This window comes from Culex quinquefasciatus, chromosome 2, assembly GCF_015732765.1.
Source record: "Culex quinquefasciatus strain JHB chromosome 2, VPISU_Cqui_1.0_pri_paternal, whole genome shotgun sequence".
Taxonomy (NCBI): Eukaryota; Metazoa; Arthropoda; class Insecta; order Diptera; family Culicidae; genus Culex; species Culex quinquefasciatus.
This window is the reverse complement of record NC_051862.1, coordinates 69,247,074-69,264,257: the sequence shown is the minus strand read 5'-3', so window position 1 is coordinate 69,264,257 and position 17,184 is coordinate 69,247,074. Positions and strand designations below refer to the sequence as shown.

Sequence of the window (17,184 nt, the reverse complement as noted above, 5' to 3'; positions counted from 1 at the left end):
CGAGTGCATGGGGTGATTGGTCATTATAATTAAATAATGGCATCAGTAGTGCGGTGCCTGTGTGGACGCTCAGTCCTGTTTTTCGTGTTATTTTCCGTCTCTTTTGTGTCGCTGTTCGAGTGCATGGGGTGATTGGTCATTATAATTAAATAATGGCATCAGTAGTGCGGTGCCTGTGTGGACGCTCAGTCCTGTTTTTCGTGTTATTTTCCGTCTCTTTTGTGTCGCTGTTCGAGTGCATGGGGTGATTGGTCATTATAATTAAATAATGGCATCAGTAGTGCGGTGCCTGTGTGGACGCTCAGTCCTGTTTTTCGTGTTATTTTCCGTCTCTTTTGTGTCGCTGTTCGAGTGCATGGGGTGATTGGTCATTATAATTAAATAATGGCATCAGTAGTGCGGTGCCTGTGTGGACGCTCAGTCCTGTTTTTTCGTGTTATTTTCCGTCTCTTTTGTGTCGCTGTTCGAGTGCATGGGGTGATTGGTCATTATAATTAAATAATGGCATCAGTAGTGCGGTGCCTGTGTGGACGCTCAGTCCTGTTTTTCGTGTTATTTTCCGTCTCTTTTGTGTCGCTGTTCGAGTGCATGGGGTGATTGGTCATTATAATTAAATAATGGCATCAGTAGTGCGGTGCCTGTGTGGACGCTCAGTCCTGTTTTTCGTGTTATTTTCCGTCTCTTTTGTGTCGCTGTTCGAGTGCATGGGGTGATTGGTCATTATAATTAAATAATGGCATCAGTAGTGCGGTGCCTGTGTGGACGCTCAGTCCTGTTTTTCGTGTTATTTTCCGTCTCTTTTGTGTCGCTGTTCGAGTGCATGGGGTGATTGGTCATTATAATTAAATAATGGCATCAGTAGTGCGGTGCCTGTGTGGACGCTCAGTCCTGTTTTTTCGTGTTATTTTCCGTCTCTTTTGTGTCGCTGTTCGAGTGCATGGGGTGATTGGTCATTATAATTAAATAATGGCATCAGTAGTGCGGTGCCTGTGTGGACGCTCAGTCCTGTTTTTCGTGTTATTTTCCGTCTCTTTTGTGTCGCTGTTCGAGTGCATGGGGTGATTGGTCATTATAATTAAATAATGGCATCAGTAGTGCGGTGCCTGTGTGGACGCTCAGTCCTGTTTTTCGTGTTATTTTCCGTCTCTTTTGTGTCGCTGTTCGAGTGCATGGGGTGATTGGTCATTATAATTAAATAATGGCATCAGTAGTGCGGTGCCTGTGTGGACGCTCAGTCCTGTTTTTCGTGTTATTTTCCGTCTCTTTTGTGTCGCTGTTCGAGTGCATGGGGTGATTGGTCATTATAATTAAATAATGGCATCAGTAGTGCGGTGCCTGTGTGGACGCTCAGTCCTGTTTTTCGTGTTATTTTCCGTCTCTTTTGTGTCGCTGTTCGAGTGCATGGGGTGATTGGTCATTATAATTAAATAATGGCATCAGTAGTGCGGTGCCTGTGTGGACGCTCAGTCCTGTTTTTTCGTGTTATTTTCCGTCTCTTTTGTGTCGCTGTTCGAGTGCATGGGGTGATTGGTCATTATAATTAAATAATGGCATCAGTAGTGCGGTGCCTGTGTGGACGCTCAGTCCTGTTTTTCGTGTTATTTTCCGTCTCTTTTGTGTCGCTGTTCGAGTGCATGGGGTGATTGGTCATTATAATTAAATAATGGCATCAGTAGTGCGGTGCCTGTGTGGACGCTCAGTCCTGTTTTTCGTGTTATTTTCCGTCTCTTTTGTGTCGCTGTTCGAGTGCATGGGGTGATTGGTCATTATAATTAAATAATGGCATCAGTAGTGCGGTGCCTGTGTGGACGCTCAGTCCTGTTTTTCGTGTTATTTTCCGTCTCTTTTGTGTCGCTGTTCGAGTGCATGGGGTGATTGGTCATTATAATTAAATAATGGCATCAGTAGTGCGGTGCCTGTGTGGACGCTCAGTCCTGTTTTTCGTGTTATTTTCCGTCTCTTTTGTGTCGCTGTTCGAGTGCATGGGGTGATTGGTCATTATAATTAAATAATGGCATCAGTAGTGCGGTGCCTGTGTGGACGCTCAGTCCTGTTTTTCGTGTTATTTTCCGTCTCTTTTGTGTCGCTGTTCGAGTGCATGGGGTGATTGGTCATTATAATTAAATAATGGCATCAGTAGTGCGGTGCCTGTGTGGACGCTCAGTCCTGTTTTTCGTGTTATTTTCCGTCTCTTTTGTGTCGCTGTTCGAGTGCATGGGGTGATTGGTCATTATAATTAAATAATGGCATCAGTAGTGCGGTGCCTGTGTGGACGCTCAGTCCTGTTTTTCGTGTTATTTTCCGTCTCTTTTGTGTCGCTGTTCGAGTGCATGGGGTGATTGGTCATTATAATTAAATAATGGCATCAGTAGTGCGGTGCCTGTGTGGACGCTCAGTCCTGTTTTTCGTGTTATTTTCCGTCTCTTTTGTGTCGCTGTTCGAGTGCATGGGGTGATTGGTCATTATAATTAAATAATGGCATCAGTAGTGCGGTGCCTGTGTGGACGCTCAGTCCTGTTTTTCGTGTTATTTTCCGTCTCTTTTGTGTCGCTGTTCGAGTGCATGGGGTGATTGGTCATTATAATTAAATAATGGCATCAGTAGTGCGGTGCCTGTGTGGACGCTCAGTCCTGTTTTTCGTGTTATTTTCCGTCTCTTTTGTGTCGCTGTTCGAGTGCATGGGGTGATTGGTCATTATAATTAAATAATGGCATCAGTAGTGCGGTGCCTGTGTGGACGCTCAGTCCTGTTTTTCGTGTTATTTTCCGTCTCTTTTGTGTCGCTGTTCGAGTGCATGGGGTGATTGGTCATTATAATTAAATAATGGCATCAGTAGTGCGGTGCCTGTGTGGACGCTCAGTCCTGTTTTTCGTGTTATTTTCCGTCTCTTTTGTGTCGCTGTTCGAGTGCATGGGGTGATTGGTCATTATAATTAAATAATGGCATCAGTAGTGCGGTGCCTGTGTGGACGCTCAGTCCTGTTTTTCGTGTTATTTTCCGTCTCTTTTGTCGCTGTTCGAGTGCATGGGGTGATTGGTCATTATAATTAAATAATGGCATCAGTAGTGCGGTGCCTGTGTGGACGCTCAGTCCTGTTTTTTCGTGTTATTTTCCGTCTCTTTTGTGTCGCTGTTCGAGTGCATGGGGTGATTGGTCATTATAATTAAATAATGGCATCAGTAGTGCGGTGCCTGTGTGGACGCTCAGTCCTGTTTTTTCGTGTTATTTTCCGTCTCTTTTGTGTCGCTGTTCGAGTGCATGGGGTGATTGGTCATTATAATTAAATAATGGCATCAGTAGTGCGGTGCCTGTGTGGACGCTCAGTCCTGTTTTTTCGTGTTATTTTCCGTCTCTTTTGTGTCGCTGTTCGAGTGCATGGGGTGATTGGTCATTATAATTAAATAATGGCATCAGTAGTGCGGTGCCTGTGTGGACGCTCAGTCCTGTTTTTCGTGTTATTTTCCGTCTCTTTTGTGTCGCTGTTCGAGTGCATGGGGTGATTGGTCATTATAATTAAATAATGGCATCAGTAGTGCGGTGCCTGTGTGGACGCTCAGTCCTGTTTTTCGTGTTATTTTCCGTCTCTTTTGTGTCGCTGTTCGAGTGCATGGGGTGATTGGTCATTATAATTAAATAATGGCATCAGTAGTGCGGTGCCTGTGTGGACGCTTAGTCCTGTTTTTTCGTGTTATTTTCCGTCTCTTTTGTGTCGCTGTTCGAGTGCATGGGGTGATTGGTCATTATAATTAAATAATGGCATCAGTAGTGCGGTGCCTGTGTGGACGCTCAGTCCTGTTTTTCGTGTTATTTTCCGTCTCTTTTGTGTCGCTGTTCGAGTGCATGGGGTGATTGGTCATTATAATTAAATAATGGCATCAGTAGTGCGGTGCCTGTGTGGACGCTCAGTCCTGTTTTTCGTGTTATTTTCCGTCTCTTTTGTGTCGCTGTTCGAGTGCATGGGGTGATTGGTCATTATAATTAAATAATGGCATCAGTAGTGCGGTGCCTGTGTGGACGCTCAGTCCTGTTTTTTCGTGTTATTTTCCGTCTCTTTTGTGTCGCTGTTCGAGTGCATGGGGTGATTGGTCATTATAATTAAATAATGGCATCAGTAGTGCGGTGCCTGTGTGGACGTTCAGTCCTGTTTTTTCGTGTTATTTTCCGTCTCTTTTGTGTCGCTGTTCGAGTGCATGGGGTGATTGGTCATTATAATTAAATAATGGCATCAGTAGTGCGGTGCCTGTGTGGACGCTCAGTCCTGTTTTTCGTGTTATTTTCCGTCTCTTTTGTGTCGCTGTTCGAGTGCATGGGGTGATTGGTCATTATAATTAAATAATGGCATCAGTAGTGCGGTGCCTGTGTGGACGCTCAGTCCTGTTTTTTCGTGTTATTTTCCGTCTCTTTTGTGTCGCTGTTCGAGTGCATGGGGTGATTGGTCATTATAATTAAATAATGGCATCAGTAGTGCGGTGCCTGTGTGGACGCTCAGTCCTGTTTTTTCGTGTTATTTTCCGTCTCTTTTGTGTCGCTGTTCGAGTGCATGGGGTGATTGGTCATTATAATTAAATAATGGCATCAGTAGTGCGGTGCCTGTGTGGACGCTCAGTCCTGTTTTTCGTGTTATTTTCCGTCTCTTTTGTGTCGCTGTTCGAGTGCATGGGGTGATTGGTCATTATAATTAAATAATGGCATCAGTAGTGCGGTGCCTGTGTGGACGCTCAGTCCTGTTTTTTCGTGTTATTTTCCGTCTCTTTTGTGTCGCTGTTCGAGTGCATGGGGTGATTGGTCATTATAATTAAATAATGGCATCAGTAGTGCGGTGCCTGTGTGGACGCTCAGTCCTGTTTTTCGTGTTATTTTCCGTCTCTTTTGTGTCGCTGTTCGAGTGCATGGGGTGATTGGTCATTATAATTAAATAATGGCATCAGTAGTGCGGTGCCTGTGTGGACGCTCAGTCCTGTTTTTTCGTGTTATTTTCCGTCTCTTTTGTGTCGCTGTTCGAGTGCATGGGGTGATTGGTCATTATAATTAAATAATGGCATCAGTAGTGCGGTGCCTGTGTGGACGCTCAGTCCTGTTTTTTCGTGTTATTTTCCGTCTCTTTTGTGTCGCTGTTCGAGTGCATGGGGTGATTGGTCATTATAATTAAATAATGGCATCAGTAGTGCGGTGCCTGTGTGGACGCCCAGTCCTGTTTTTTCGTGTTATTTTCCGTCTCTTTTGTGTCGCTGTTCGAGTGCATGGGGTGATTGGTCATTATAATTAAATAATGGCATCAGTAGTGCGGTGCCTGTGTGGACGCTCAGTCCTGTTTTTTCGTGTTATTTTCCGTCTCTTTTGTGTCGCTGTTCGAGTGCATGGGGTGATTGGTCTTTATAATGAAATAATGGCATCAGTAGTGCGGTGCCTGTGTGGACGCTCAGTCCTGTTTTTTCGTGTTATTTTCCGTCTCTTTTGTGTCGCTGTTCGAGTGCATGGGGTGATTGGTCTTTATAATGAAATAATGGCATCAGTAGTGCGGTGCCTGTGTGGACGCTCAGTCCTGTTTTTTCGTGTTATTTTCCGTCTCTTTTGTGTCGCTGTTCGAGTGCATGGGGTGATTGGTCATTATAATTAAATAATGGCATCAGTAGTGCGGTGCCTGTGTGGACGCCCAGTCCTGTTTTTTCGTGTTATTTTCCGTCTCTTTTGTGTCGCTGTTCGAGTGCATGGGGTGATTGGTCATTATAATTAAATAATGGCATCAGTAGTGCGGTGCCTGTGTGGACGCTCAGTCCTGTTTTTCGTGTTATTTTCCGTCTCTTTTGTGTCGCTGTTCGAGTGCATGGGGTGATTGGTCATTATAATTAAATAATGGCATCAGTAGTGCGGTGCCTGTGTGGACGCTCAGTCCTGTTTTTTCGTGTTATTTTCCGTCTCTTTTGTGTCGCTGTTCGAGTGCATGGGGTGATTGGTCATTATAATTAAATAATGGCATCAGTAGTGCGGTGCCTGTGTGGACGCTCAGTCCTGTTTTTCGTGTTATTTTCCGTCTCTTTTGTGTCGCTGTTCGAGTGCATGGGGTGATTGGTCATTATAATTAAATAATGGCATCAGTAGTGCGGTGCCTGTGTGGACGCTCAGTCCTGTTTTTCGTGTTATTTTCCGTCTCTTTTGTGTCGCTGTTCGAGTGCATGGGGTGATTGGTCATTATAATTAAATAATGGCATCAGTAGTGCGGTGCCTGTGTGGACGCTCAGTCCTGTTTTTCGTGTTATTTTCCGTCTCTTTTGTGTCGCTGTTCGAGTGCATGGGGTGATTGGTCATTATAATTAAATAATGGCATCAGTAGTGCGGTGCCTGTGTGGACGCTCAGTCCTGTTTTTCGTGTTATTTTCCGTCTCTTTTGTGTCGCTGTTCGAGTGCATGGGGTGATTGGTCATTATAATTAAATAATGGCATCAGTAGTGCGGTGCCTGTGTGGACGCTCAGTCCTGTTTTTCGTGTTATTTTCCGTCTCTTTTGTGTCGCTGTTCGAGTGCATGGGGTGATTGGTCATTATAATTAAATAATGGCATCAGTAGTGCGGTGCCTGTGTGGACGCTCAGTCCTGTTTTTCGTGTTATTTTCCGTCTCTTTTGTGTCGCTGTTCGAGTGCATGGGGTGATTGGTCATTATAATTAAATAATGGCATCATTAGTGCGGTGCCTGTGTGGACGCTCAGTCCTGTTTTTCGTGTTATTTTCCGTCTCTTTTGTGTCGCTGTTCGAGTGCATGGGGTGATTGGTCATTATAATTAAATAATGGCATCAGTAGTGCGGTGCCTGTGTGGACGCTCAGTCCTGTTTTTCGTGTTATTTTCCGTCTCTTTTGTGTCGCTGTTCGAGTGCATGGGGTGATTGGTCATTATAATTAAATAATGGCATCAGTAGTGCGGTGCCTGTGTGGACGCTCAGTCCTGTTTTTCGTGTTATTTTCCGTCTCTTTTGTGTCGCTGTTCGAGTGCATGGGGTGATTGGTCATTATAATGAAATAATGGCATCAGTAGTGCGGTGCCTGTGTGGACGCTCAGTCCTGTTTTTCGTGTTATTTTCCGTCTCTTTTGTGTCGCTGTTCGAGTGCATGGGGTGATTGGTCATTATAATTAAATAATGGCATCATTAGTGCGGTGCCTGTGTGGACGCCCAGTCCTGTTTTTCGTGTTATTTTCCGTCTCTTTTGTGTCGCTGTTCGAGTGCATGGGGTGATTGGTCATTATAATTAAATAATGGCATCAGTAGTGCGGTGCCTGTGTGGACGCTCAGTCCTGTTTTTCGTGTTATTTTCCGTCTCTTTTGTGTCGCTGTTCGAGTGCATGGGGTGATTGGTCATTATAATTAAATAATGGCATCAGTAGTGCGGTGCCTGTGTGGACGCTCAGTCCTGTTTTTTCGTGTTATTTTCCGTCTCTTTTGTGTCGCTGTTCGAGTGCATGGGGTGATTGGTCTTTATAATGAAATAATGGCATCAGTAGTGCGGTGCCTGTGTGGACGCTCAGTCCTGTTTTTTCGTGTTATTTTCCGTCTCTTTTGTGTCGCTGTTCGAGTGCATGGGGTGATTGGTCATTATAATTAAATAATGGCATCAGTAGTGCGGTGCCTGTGTGGACGCCCAGTCCTGTTTTTTCGTGTTATTTTCCGTCTCTTTTGTGTCGCTGTTCGAGTGCATGGGGTGATTGGTCATTATAATTAAATAATGGCATCAGTAGTGCGGTGCCTGTGTGGACGCTCAGTCCTGTTTTTTCGTGTTATTTTCCGTCTCTTTTGTGTCGCTGTTCGAGTGCATGGGGTGATTGGTCATTATAATTAAATAATGGCATCAGTAGTGCGGTGCCTGTGTGGACGCTCAGTCCTGTTTTTCGTGTTATTTTCCGTCTCTTTTGTGTCGCTGTTCGAGTGCATGGGGTGATTGGTCATTATAATTAAATAATGGCATCAGTAGTGCGGTGCCTGTGTGGACGCTCAGTCCTGTTTTTCGTGTTATTTTCCGTCTCTTTTGTGTCGCTGTTCGAGTGCATGGGGTGATTGGTCATTATAATTAAATAATGGCATCAGTAGTGCGGTGCCTGTGTGGACGCTCAGTCCTGTTTTTCGTGTTATTTTCCGTCTCTTTTGTGTCGCTGTTCGAGTGCATGGGGTGATTGGTCATTATAATTAAATAATGGCATCAGTAGTGCGGTGCCTGTGTGGACGCTCAGTCCTGTTTTTCGTGTTATTTTCCGTCTCTTTTGTGTCGCTGTTCGAGTGCATGGGGTGATTGGTCATTATAATTAAATAATGGCATCAGTAGTGCGGTGCCTGTGTGGACGCTCAGTCCTGTTTTTTCGTGTTATTTTCCGTCTCTTTTGTGTCGCTGTTCGAGTGCATGGGGTGATTGGTCATTATAATTAAATAATGGCATCAGTAGTGCGGTGCCTGTGTGGACGCTCAGTCCTGTTTTTTCGTGTTATTTTCCGTCTCTTTTGTGTCGCTGTTCGAGTGCATGGGGTGATTGGTCATTATAATTAAATAATGGCATCATTAGTGCGGTGCCTGTGTGGACGCTCAGTCCTGTTTTTTCGTGTTATTTTCCGTCTCTTTTGTGTCGCTGTTCGAGTGCATGGGGTGATTGGTCATTATAATTAAATAATGGCATCAGTAGTGCGGTGCCTGTGTGGACGCTCAGTCCTGTTTTTCGTGTTATTTTCCGTCTCTTTTGTGTCGCTGTTCGAGTGCATGGGGTGATTGGTCATTATAATTAAATAATGGCATCAGTAGTGCGGTGCCTGTGTGGACGCTCAGTCCTGTTTTTTCGTGTTATTTTCCGTCTCTTTTGTGTCGCTGTTCGAGTGCATGGGGTGATTGGTCATTATAATTAAATAATGGCATCAGTAGTGCGGTGCCTGTGTGGACGCTTAGTCCTGTTTTTTCGTGTTATTTTCCGTCTCTTTTGTGTCGCTGTTCGAGTGCATGGGGTGATTGGTCATTATAATTAAATAATGGCATCAGTAGTGCGGTGCCTGTGTGGACGCTCAGTCCTGTTTTTCGTGTTATTTTCCGTCTCTTTTGTGTCGCTGTTCGAGTGCATGGGGTGATTGGTCATTATAATTAAATAATGGCATCAGTAGTGCGGTGCCTGTGTGGACGCTCAGTCCTGTTTTTTCGTGTTATTTTCCGTCTCTTTTGTGTCGCTGTTCGAGTGCATGGGGTGATTGGTCATTATAATTAAATAATGGCATCAGTAGTGCGGTGCCTGTGTGGACGCTCAGTCCTGTTTTTCGTGTTATTTTCCGTCTCTTTTGTGTCGCTGTTCGAGTGCATGGGGTGATTGGTCATTATAATTAAATAATGGCATCAGTAGTGCGGTGCCTGTGTGGACGTTCAGTCCTGTTTTTTCGTGTTATTTTCCGTCTCTTTTGTGTCGCTGTTCGAGTGCATGGGGTGATTGGTCATTATAATTAAATAATGGCATCAGTAGTGCGGTGCCTGTGTGGACGCTCAGTCCTGTTTTTTTCGTGTTATTTTCCGTCTCTTTTGTGTCGTGTTCGAGTGCATGTGGTGATTGGTCATTATAATTAAATAATGGCATCAGTAGTGCGGTGCCTGTGTGGACGCTCAGTCCTGTTTTTTCGTGTTATTTTCCGTCTCTTTTGTGTCGCTGTTCGAGTGCAGAGTGCATTATTGGCAAAGGGAGCGCGTGGTCGTAAAAAATATTCGGAGTGAAAAGTGATTTTTTTTTTTTGTGTGCCTTTTGTTTCGCATTTTTATCGTGTATTGTGTGCTGCGAGGAGAAGATTACCCTCTGAAAATGCAGCGTCATCAGTGCATAATTGGCAAAGGGAGCGCGTGGTCGTAAAAAATATGCGGAATGAAAAGTGATTTCTTTTGTGATTTTCAAAGCCCTTCCTATATCATCGTTGATCGGAAGGCACGGCGTCGGGTGGATTGTGTTTAAATTTTTCGAATAAGGTTTAATTTTTTTTTTGCGGTGAAAAGGCCAATTCTATATAATGAACGAAAGACGCACTGACAATTTGGATCGTTGAGTTAATAGTGGAGCAAAATAACTGTGTGTGAGTGATATTGTGTGTTAACCAGAAAGACCTTCCCATAGCATCGTTGCTCGGAAGGCTCGCCGACGGGTCTGTTATGAAAGTCCTCCCCATAGCGTCGTAGCTCGGGAGGCATCGAAAAGCCAATACCTTATCCCACTAACCCAAAAAAAATTAATCACGTGATGCTTGAAGGAGATGCTGTGGATTCAACGGTCTCAAGCGGTATCAACAAGTATATAGCGAAAAACTGTGTGCTTGATGAGTCTGCAACTTCAACTATCGGACTAACATTCCTCCCTTTCGTTGAACTGCAGGCTTCTTGGGAGGGCGCCGGTATTGACTAATAAAGTCGGGGTCTTCAGGGGTTAAACAGTGAACGGATGGTTGGCTCCCACTGATCATTTTTGATTCATTGTTTAACTTCAGCTGATCTGTCAATAACGGAGTAGCAGCTCATTGGCAGTCAACCATGCCCATGCTCATGCTCATGCTCATGCAATGTTTTAATTTTGTCATAATAGCGGTTCCAGTAAAATCTTATGTTTAAAATATTTTTATCATTTTTAAGCTGATTTGGGCACTGATTATTCAACTTTTTTTTCAATATTTTTACCATTTTTTTCCCACTCATAAGGGCGCCTCCAGTAAAACTTACATATTGAGAATTTACATACAAATGTTTACGTCATAGTGGCGCCCCCATTCCATTTTCCATATCGAGAATTTGCATGATTTTTTTAAGTCGTAGGGGCGCCTCAAATCAAAATGTTCACATCGAGAATTTGCATTTTTTTTTTAGTCATAAGGGCGCCTCCAGTCAAATTTACATAAAAAATTTGTATGATTTTTTTTAAAGTCGTAGTGGCGCCTCCAATTAAATTTTCATAATTTTCATAAAAATGTTTTAGTCATAGGGGCGCCTCCAGTCAATTTTCATAATAAGAAATTGTATGATTTTTTTAAAGTCGTAGTCACGCATCCATTAAATTTTTCATAGCGAAAATTTTCATGATTGTAAGTCGTAGGGGCGCCTTCTGTCAAATTTTTGGTATTGAAAATTTGTTCTAAAAAATTTAAGTCACAAGTTGAATTTTCATAATAAGAATTTGTATGATTTTTTTAAGTCATAAGGGCGCCTCAATCCAAGTTGCCATATCGAGAATATGCCTTTAAAGTCGTAGAGGCGTCTTCAGTCATATTTTTTACATTAACATTATTTTTTTTAAATACATATTAAAAAAAATAATTCATAGGGGTGCTTCCAGTCAATTTTTCATATCCAAAATTTGCATGATATTTTTAAGTCGTAGGGGCGCTTCCAGTCAAATTTTTAATGTTGAGAATATGTTTAAAAAAAATTAGGTCGTAGTGGCGCCTCCAGTTAAATTTTCGTATTGAGAATTTTCATAAAAATGTTTCATTCATAATTATCATAGGTCACATTTTCATAATAAGAATTTGTATGATTTTTTTTGAGTCAAAAGAGCGCCTCCATTCATTTTTTCATATCGAAAGTTGGCCTGATTTTTTTAAGTCGTTAGGGCGTCTCCAGTCAAAATTTTATATTGAGAATTTGAATTGGAAAAAATTAAATCGTAGGGGCGCCTCCAGTAAAATTTTCATAATTTTCATAAAAAAATTTTAGTCACAGGGGCGCCTCCAGTACAATTTTTCATATCGAGAATGTATGAATTTTTTGAAGTCGTAGGGGAGCCTACATTCAATTTTTTATATCGTGAATTTGCATGATTTTTTTAAGTCGTAGGGGCGCCTCCAATTCAATTTTCATATCAAGAATTTTCTTAAAAATGTTTTTGTCATAGAGGCGCCTACAACCAAATTTTAATATCGAGAATTTTCATGTTTTTTTCAAGTCATAAGGGCGCCTCCAGTCATTTTTTAAAATATAATTAATTTTTTTTTAATGTCGTAGGGGCGCCTCCATTCAATATTTCATATGAAGAATTTGCATGATATTTTTAAGTTAAAAGGGCACCTCCAGTCAAGTTTCTATATTGTGAACTTTTATTTAAAAAAAATTAAGTCGTAGGCCTCCAGTTAAATTTTCATGATTTTCATAAAAATGTTTAAGTCAAAGGGACGCCTCCAGTCAAATTTTTCATATCGAGAATTTGCATGATTTTGTTAGGTCGTAGGGGCGCCTTCAATTCAATTTTCATATCGAGAATTTTCATAAAAATGTTTAAGTCATAGGGCGCCTCCAGTCATATTTTCATAATAAGAAATTGTATGATTTTTTCAAAGTCGTAGGGACGCATTCATTAAATTTTTCATAGCGAAAATTTTCATGATTTTTAAGTCGCCTCCTGTCAAATTTTTAATATTGAGAATTTGTTTAAAAAATTAAGTCGTAGGGGCGGCACCAGTTAAATTTTCATAATAAGAATTTGTATGATTTTTTTAAGTCATAAGGGCGCCTCAATCCAAGTTGCCATATCGAGCATATGCCTTTAAAGTCGTAGGGGCGTCTTCAGTCATATTTTTACATTGGGAATTTGTATTTAAAAAAAATTTCTCATAGGGGCGCTTTCAGTCAATTTTTCATATCAAGAATTCGCATGATTTTTTTAATTCTAAGGGGCGCCTCCAGTCAAATCTTTAATGTTGAGAATATGTTTTAAAAAATTAGGTCGTAGGGGCGCCTCCAGTCAAATTTTCATATAGAGAATTTTCATAAAAATGTTTCATTCATAGTCATAGGTCAAATTTTCAATATAAGAATTGGTATGATTTTTTTAAGTCATAAGAGCGCCTCTAGTCAAATTTTCATTATAAAATTTGTATGTTTTTTTAAGTCGTAGGGGCGCCTCCAGTCAAATTTTTATATGGCATATTCGTACTGAAAAAAATTAAGTCTTAGGGGCGCCTCCAATTAAATTTTCATAATTTTCATGAAAATGTTTTAGTCATAGGGGCGCCTGCAGTCAAATTTTTCATATCGATAATTTGCAAGATTTTTTTAAGTCATAAGGGTGCCTCCAGTCAAATTTTCATAACAAAATTTGTATGATTTTTTTAAAAGTCGTAGGAGCGCCTCCAGTCAAATTTTTATATTGCATATTCGTATTGAAAGAAATTAAGTCTAAGGGGCGCGTTCAGTTAAATTTTCATAAAAATGTGGTAGTCATAGGGGCGCCTCCAGTCAAATTTTTTATATCGAGAATTTTCATGGTTTTTTCAAGTCATAAGGGCGCCTCCAGTCAATTATAATAAAATTAATATGATTTTTTTAAAGTCGTAGGGGCGCCTCCATTCAATATTTCATTTCGAGAATTTGCATGATTTTTTTAAGACGTAGGGGCTCCTCCAGTCATATTTTTATATTGCATATTCGTATTGAAAATAATTAAGTCTAAGGGACGCGTCCAGTTAAACTTTCATAAAAATGTGGTAGTCATAGGGGCGCCTCAAGTCAAATTTTTTATATCGATAATTTTCATGTTTTTTCAAGTCATAAGGGCGCCTCCAGTCAATTTTTATAAAAAAGTTAATATGATTTTTTTAAGTCGTAGGGGCGCCTCCATTCAATATTTCATTTCGAGAATTTGCATGATTTTTTTAAGACGTAGGGGCGCCTCCAGTCATATTTTTATATTGCATATTCGTATTGAAAATAATTAAGTCTAAGGGACGCGTCCAGTTAAACTTTCATAAAAATGTGGTAGTCATAGGGGCGCCTCAAGTCAAATTTTTTATATCGATAATTTTCATGTTTTTTCAAGTCATAAGGGCGCCTCCAGTCAATTTTTATAAAAAAGTTAATATGATTTTTTTAAGTCGTAGGGGCGCCTCCATTCAATATTTCATTTCGAGAATTTGCATGATTTTTTCAAGACGTAGAGGCGCCTCCAGTCAAATTTTTATATTGCATATTCGTATTGAAAAAAATTAGGTCTTAGGGGCGCGTCCAGTTAAATTTTCATAAAAATGTGGTAGTCATAGGGACGCCTCCAGTCAAATTTTTTATATCGAGAATTTTCATGTTTTTTAAAGTCATAAGGGCGCCTCCAGTCAATTTTTATAAAAAAATTAATATGATTTTTTTTTAAGTCGTAGGGGCGCCTCCATTCAATATTTCATTCCGAGAATTTGCATGATTTTTTTAAGACGTAGAGGCGCCTCCAGTCAAATTTTTATATTGCATATTCGTATTGAAAAAAAATTAAGTCTTAGGGGCGCCTCGAGTTAAATTTTCATAATTTTCATAAAAATGTTTTAGTCATAGGGGCGCCTCCAGTCAAATTTTTCATATCGAGAATTTGCATGATTGTTTAAGTCATAAGGGCGCCTTCAGTCAAATTTTCATAACAGAATTTGTATGATGTTCGTAAAGTCGTAGGGGCGCCTCTATTTAATTTTCCATATCGAGAATTTGCATGATTTTTTTAAGTCGTAGGGGCGCTTCCAGTCAATTTTTTATATTGCATATTCGTATTGAAAAAAAATTAAGTCTTAGGGGCGCCTCCAGTTAAATTTTCATAATTTTCATGAAAATGTTTCAATCATAGGGGCGCTCCAGTCAAATTTTTCGTATCGAGAATTTGCTTGATTTTTTAAGTCATAAGGGCGCCTCCAGTCAAATTTTCATAACAAAATTTGTATGATTTTTTTAAGTCGTAAGGGTGCCTGTTTCAATTTTTCATATCGAGAATTTGCATGATATTTTTAAGTCGTAGGGGCGTCTCCAGTCAAAAATTTATATTGCATATTCGTTTTGAAAAAAAATTAAGTTTTAGGGGCGCCTCCAGTTAAATTTTCATAATTTTCATAAAAATGTTTTAATCGTTAGGGCGCCTCCAGTCAAATTTTTCATATCGAGAATTTGCATGATTTTTTAAAGTCGTAGGGGCGCCTTCAGTCAAATTTTTATATTGCAAATTCGTATTGAAAAAAAAATAAGTGTTAGGGGCGCCTCCAGTTAAATTTTCATAATTTTCATAAAAATGTTTTAGTCATTAGGGCTCCTCCAGTCAAATTTTTCATATCGAGAATTTGCATGATTTTTTAAAGTCGTAGGGGCGCCTCTATTTAATTTTCCATATCGAGAATTTGCATGATTTTTTTAAGTCGTAGGGGCGCTTCCAGTCAATTTTTTATATTGCATATTCGTATTGAAAAAAAATTAAGTCTTAGGGGCGCCTCCAGTTAAATTTTCATAATTTTCATAAAAATGTTTTAATCGTTAGGGCGCCTCCAGTCAAATTTTTCATATCGAGAATTTGCATGATTTTTTAAAGTCGTAGGGGCGCCTTCAGTCAAATTTTTATATTGCAAATTCGTATTGAAAAAAAATAAGTGTTAGGGGCCCCTCCAGTTAAATTTTCATAATTTTCATAAAAATGTTTTAGTCATTAGGGCTCCTCCAGTCAAATTTTTCATATCGAGAATTTGCATGATTTTTTAAAGTCGTAGGGGCGCCTTCAGTCAAATTTTTAAATTGCATATTCGTATTGAAAAAAAAATAAGTTTTAGGGGCGCATCCAGTTAAATTTTCATAATTTTCATAAAAATGTTTTAGTCATTAGGGCGCCTCCAGTCAAATTTTTCATATCGATTTGAAAAAAAATCTCTTTGGCATTTTAGCAACATAGCTAAAAAAAATCGGCCCTTCGGGCTGAGGGGCGCATGGGGTGTAACTAACTTAATTTGCCAGGGGGGGGGTTGAACCCCTAAAACCCCCCCCCCTTGTACACGGCCCTGCTGTAACCACTTTCTGTCAAATTTTAACCGTAATATTTTTGACAAAGAACTTTGTCCTAAGGTTTCTATATGCGGTGTCAATACAAAATTTTCGCGAAGCGAAAACGTTACGTGAAGAGTTCCCCTATCGGCAAATTCCTTCCCTCTAAATGGTGTACGCTGGTTGGTTGAACAAACGTTTCCAATCACTCAATTGACCTATATTTATAGATTCTTCGTTTGGCATTTCACGGAACGAAGAAATCGTGTTGGCGAATGAAGTAGGAAGACAGACGTCGTAGGAACGGCAAAACGAGAAAAAAAGTGTGATTCGCTGGAGCCCGCGCCCCTTTAAACCCGCTTGCCAATTTTGCCGCAATATAAGTAGCCACACTTCGCTCACGCAAGTCATTTCTGAACAAGTACTCGAAAAGACCACATCGGAACGGCGCAGCAAAAGGAGAAGGAAGTACACCATCCGCCGGCCACCGAAATAGTTCTGGCTACCTCTGGCAGCTTTTCTCGATGACTGCACCTAACAGGCGAGGCAAAGACCTCGGAAAGAAAAGTGCCAAGCGGCGCCTGCTCTACAGGACATCACCGCATCTTCAAGATGATCACCTGCATCGAGCACGCTAGCGAAAGGCGATCATGGCCATGAATATCGTGTAACGCCTGGGACGCAAGCTGTATGTAGGCGAAGGTTAAACGAAGGAGGAATGGCTCTAAAACAGTAAACTTAAGCCCACAGTAATTTGTAACCCCGCGATGAACTTGAAATCCTGTACGATCCGGGTGCCAAATGAATTTGGTCTGAAACGGCCCTTTTCAGGGCCATAACATTTACAACTTTTTTTTTCAGCGTTTTTTTGCGCTTTTTAAATATGATATGCGTCCATGATTTTTCAAAACAAGCAATTATTTCCCGTTTTTACCCCCGCAAATCGTATCTCGGAATATTGTAAACATAACTTCTCCATTTTTGTATATGTTATGTAAAATTTTCCGAGGAATCTGATAAAAGGGTATTCCTCCGCCAACTCACACAGCAGCAGTTACCCTGACCCCTCTTCGATTTGCGTGAAACTTTGTCCCAAGGGGTAACTTTTGTCCCTGATTACGAATCCGAGGTCCGTTTTTTGATATCTCGTGACGGAGGGGCGGTTTTTGAACATGCTTAAAAGGGGTGTTTTTCAAAATTTGCAGCCTGAAATGGTGATGAGATAGAAATTTGATGTCAAAGGGACTTTTATGTAAAATTAGACGTCCGATTTGAAGGCGTACTCAGAATTCCGAAAAAACTAACTTAATCCACCTATGTGGTTGGAGCCTTCCTCACTCATCATCAACAATGGCTGATATGAAGGAAATGTACAAAAATTTCATCTATTTTTTAGATCCGGAATAAGTAGACAAAGTACATAAATATCACT

The 17,184-nt window shown here is 40.8% G+C and overlaps 1 protein-coding gene across 4 annotated transcripts in view; it reads left to right on the top strand.

Annotated features, from left to right (window-relative positions):
• LOC6032379 (beta-glucuronidase) overlaps positions 1-17,184 on the top strand; it is a 64,873-nt gene that overhangs the window by 42,072 nt on the left and 5,617 nt on the right. The gene's annotated exons all lie outside the window — the stretch shown is intronic.